General features: G+C 27.7%; 1 protein-coding gene across 1 annotated transcript in view; it reads left to right on the top strand.

Annotated features, from left to right (window-relative positions):
* LOC125835641 (uncharacterized) overlaps positions 1 to 5,186 on the top strand; it is a 43,565-nt gene that overhangs the window by 14,894 nt on the left and 23,485 nt on the right. The gene's annotated exons all lie outside the window — the stretch shown is intronic.

Below are 5,186 nucleotides of genomic sequence, written 5' to 3'. Positions count from 1 at the left end.
GATTACCTAGTACCCGTGCTGGTGAATTGTAGCAGGCAACCAGTTGTATAGTCGAGGGGTGCTTAAGCTGATCCTGACGCCATTGTCATCAAAATATTGTTTGTAACATGGAAAAAAATGCAGTGTGTCTTGCTCCCTGCTCCTCCCTTCCTGCTGGGAGTAATGATCGGAATCATACCGGTGTATATTATGCTAAGAACTTTATGCGTGTGATTGGTACCATATGACAATTAATCTGTTGTTTTAGTTATAAACAATGCCTTCACAGTTAAAATACAAACAAAAATCAATTGAAAATTGAAAATATGGAAGAAAAATTTAACTTAAATTGGGTTTACTGCTGCTGTATTGTTTGTCAAATTCACCAATTTGTAGAATGAATTAAAAAAGAACAAGTGTGTAATATATGATATTCCAATTTTGTTCAAAGTAAAGGAGGATGAGACGTTGATATAAATTGATCACAATTAATCAGGTTTTTTTAAATTTAGTTTGGTAGATATGGAATTATGATATGGGCATTCTTGTTCCAAAAAAGTTGAAAAAGCACACATAATTTTACTCAAATACACTAGTTCTCTCTCTCTTTAATCATGCAACAAAATCTCACTAAATTAATAAAGGTGAAACTATGAAGTATTATGAGAAATGGGTTTGAAAAATACTTTCAACTTTGATCGAAAGTGTTGTTATGATATCAAACTTTATAGAAGATCTTTTATCTCCTGCACTATTTTATAGTGTATTTTAAAGGTATATATGTGTCCACGTGGACACAATATTATTTATAATAATGATGCAATATTTATGATATCCACGTGGGCACATATATACCTTGTTGGGGTAAAAGGTCCTTTCCAAAATTCGGTATTGTTACAACAATTTCAGTCAAAGTTCGGATATATTTCAGACCTTTTTCCCAACTATTATTATTTTGTAGAGATATTATTTAATCGATAAATTAATATTTATTAATTTAAAGAGTGTTTTGAGATTCAATAAAGGACAATTTTGATTACATCAAAATCATGATATCTTACTAATTTATGTATAATATTTATTAAATTCACATAAAAATATTTTTATTATATATAAAGTACAATGAATACATCAAAATTTGTATCTTACTAAATTATGCGTCGTATTTATTGAATTCACATAAAAAAAATTAGCTTAAGTCATCTGCGGCTCCTTAAAGTTGTCATTTTGTCACATCACAGCAAGTGTATTACACACACTTTATTTTATTTACTTATTGTCGAAAAATGTCTAATAGGAACACTTAACGCATCTAGAACTCAACAATTTTATGGTGCAGTTTGAAAAGACAATGTTGAAACTTTTGGATGCAATAAGAATAGTTAGAGATGAGCTTCAACTAGATTTAATTTTTAACAAAAAACAAAACTCATATTTTACTAAATTGTCTTAGATATATTTGTAAATCATACATTTATAAAGGGGTCTTCTGAATATAATTTTCTTATTATCTTATCGAAATTAGTGATTTTTTTCCATTGTCTCAAATCGGATTCGGATAAAAATATTATCATAGAGATTATTAATTTACCATTAATTATAAATTTTAATTCATCCAACAATCATATATCACACACACACACACACACACACACATATATATATATATATATAAATAAAAGAGAACCCTAGGCCCACCTACGTGACGCCACCACAAACTAGGATTCCCTTTTAATTTATTTTATTTTCAAAACTAGTCTTCCCCTTTCATGAAAAGTTGTGACTTTTATGAAAAGTTACGACTTTTATGAAGAGTTGCCACTTTTATGAAAAGTTGTGACTTTTATGAAAGGTTGTGACCTTTCCAAAGGGTTGTAACTTTTCCAAAGAGTTTTAACCTTTCGAAAAGTTATGACTTTTATGAAAAATTGTGATTTTTATGAAGAGTTGCCAGTTTTATGAAAAGTTGTGGTTTTTATGAAAGGTTGTGACCTTTCCGAAGGGTTGTACTTTTAAAAAGAGTTGTAACATTTCTTATAAGACACAATATCATTTGTTCATACTACCCTTTGTTGTCTATAAATAGAGGACTTTCCTCTCATTTTAAAACAACGAAATTTTTGAACTTCTTCTTCTGGACAATCTAATATTTGTATACTTTGTTCTTGTTGAATGACTCACTGACACCATTGTTTTTGTATCAATATACTGGTGAATAGAATCGTTCTATCTTGAGAAGATATATTCCTTTAAACATCGGGTACTAGAGGAGAATAATTTCCTTAAGGGGACATTGTATATTCAATGTGCTCGATTTTTTCATTCTGTTTCATTCAATTTTTGAAGATCCAAGTATGTTTTCTACAGTCATTAATTTATGCTTATATTATTAATTGTTGTTTTTGAGTACATGCCTTAAAATTTGTTGTTTATGTTTATGCAAAATTATTGTTATAAGCATTTGTTAGTACAGATTAAATAACAAACGTTAATTGAGTATTCAAGCAAGTTTTCTCTATTGAAATTGTTGAAGGTACAATAAGAAATGCCCTTACAAATCTCTGATTTCTTCATCAACAACGTCATTCCTTCACATACAAGGATGCAATTTTGTGTTCTTTAGAAAATCCTCCGAGAGTTAATAACTTTGCATGCCCATATTTTTTTATTTTTATGTTGTTGTTATCTATTTTTACTAAATTTTATCGGTGGATATTATGAGTACTTTAAGGATTGAAAGTTGATGGAAGTGTTAGTCAATTTTTTGAGATATGTTAATTCAAAACATAGGAACTTTTCTGGTTAGAATGATTTGTTATCATCATTGTATATCTCATAGTTTACTCCCTTTAATGTATATTTTTTCTCGCTGTTTTGTTGTTTCCTTAAAATTGCATTGATTATTTTTTGTTTGGTACTTATATGATCTCACTTGGACAAAAAATTTCGCCCTTTTAAAGTTTTTCTTTTTTCCTTCTCATTCGCCTCTTCTAAATATTTTTGGTGTGAGTTATGACTATTTTCGGCAAGCTTAATTTGAAGAATAAGAAACAGAACCTACTTTTAATAAAAGTAATATCTTAAACTACAAAAGATATGTCTATTAACATAGATTTATTGTCCTTCATGTCCCAAGTCATTGCCGAGCGTTCGAGTTATCTAGGTTAGACTCCTTTTTAATTTTTTAATGTTCGAGAATATTTCTTTAACATGAGTCTAGAATCCAACATTTTGATCTACTTGTACTTTCATATGCAACAATTATACATACATATTTCTGAAAAAGTCGTAAAGTTGCATTGATGAAGCATCTAGAAGGGCCTTCAGAGCATCAATTTAATGAAGAGTGAATTTATAAAATGGTCAACAATATTATTTTGCTGTTGTTTCAAATTTATTTTTCTCCTTCTATAAATTTTGTTAGAGTAACAAAGTAACAATAACGAAAGTGGTGAACGTTTGACCTCAGACAAGTATTGTCTCTAAAAAAATTTATTTATGTTGTTGTGGTGTACATTTTTTAACGGTCTTAACTTATTTATAACTAATATTGATTATACTAATATTGATTATAGAAAACTTTCACATAATTTTTTTTCACAAGGAGTTATTCTTACCATAAAACTAACAGATTCTATATTTTTCATGTACAAAAAAATAGAAATGTTGATGCTTAATTGCTACATAATAACATCACTAATTTTAACAAGGCAATTATATCATCAAACATATATTATGATAAATTATGTAAAAGATAAAAATGATTAGATATCAAGATTAATTATATATTTACAATTCTTGAGATATGTGATAATGTCAAATCATTTAATTTCTGTTGAAATGTTTTAAACACCTACAAAAATTTACTTTTTTTTTCTTATAACAATTGATTATTAGAAAGGTTGTTCAAAAGCTTAGAAAGATTATTTATGCCCGCGCGAAGCGCGGGTAAATTACCTAGTATATATATAAAAAAGAGAACCATAGGCCTGCCTACGTGTCGCCACCACAAACTAAGATTTCCTTTTAATTTATTTATTTCCAAAACTAGCCTTTCCCTTTCATGAAAAGTTGTGACTTTTATGAAAAGTTGTGACTTTTAGGAAAAATTGTGACTTTTATGAATAGTTGTGACTTTTATGAAGAGTTGCAACTTTTATGAAAGGTTGTGACGTTTATGAAAGGTTTTGACCTTTCCGAAGGGTTGTGACTTTTCCAAAGAGTTATGACATTTCCGATAAGGCACAATAAATATTTGTTCATGTTACCATTTGTTGTCTATAAATAGAGGGATTTCCTCTCATTTTAAAACAACAAAAATTCTGAACTTCTTCTTCCCTTGCACAATTAAATATTTGTGTACTTTGCTCCTATTGAGTGGATTACTGACACCATTGTTTTTGTATCAATACATTGGTGAATAAAATTGTTCCATCCTGAGACGATCTAATTCTTTAAACCACAAGTATTAGAGGAGAATAATTTTCTTAAGGGAACAATGTACATTCAGTGAACTCGATTTTTTCCTTTCTATTTTTACATATCCTGATATATTTTTTTACAATCATTAATTTATGCTTATGATATTAATTGTTGTTTTTGAGTACATGTTTTAAACTCTGTTGTTTATGTTTTTGCAAAGTTATTGTCTATAGTTATATTGAACATATGCACATATAGTAATTATATTCATTGTGCAAAAAATAATTATTGTACTCAGTTCTAAGAATTCATGTTTTGATATTCTATATAAAATTCTAAAACTTAAAACTACTATATATAAGCTTACATATCATCTATTTTTACATAGATATGAAGTTTCTCACTTATCAATTGAAGAAATTCATTATGCAAGTTCAAAAGTTATAATTACTTTCATGTTCAAGCATAATTTCTTTTTTGAATTTGTTAATAATTTTTTGAATTTTTCCTTGAGATATATATCACAATTGTATAATCTATGCAACTTAAATGTGTTCCTTTTCTTACTAAATGTCCTTGTATATATATTCTTATTTTCTTCTTTATTTTTCTTTTAATGTTGATTAAAGAACCAATGATTTATTATTTCTTGAATAATTCATTCATTAGATGTTCTTGAGTAATGTGATAATGATAAATAATCAAATTCATGTTGAATATTGCTAATATTTTTTAAAAACCTATTTTTTCCATTATTTTTAATGTATGAATATTAGTAAAAGATT

The sequence above is a fragment of the Solanum verrucosum genome, unplaced genomic scaffold (genome assembly GCF_900185275.1).
Source record: "Solanum verrucosum unplaced genomic scaffold, falcon-dt-bn FXZP01000128.1, whole genome shotgun sequence".
Lineage (NCBI taxonomy): Eukaryota > Viridiplantae > Streptophyta > Magnoliopsida > Solanales > Solanaceae > Solanum > Solanum verrucosum.
This window is presented reverse-complemented; position numbering and strand designations above follow the sequence as displayed.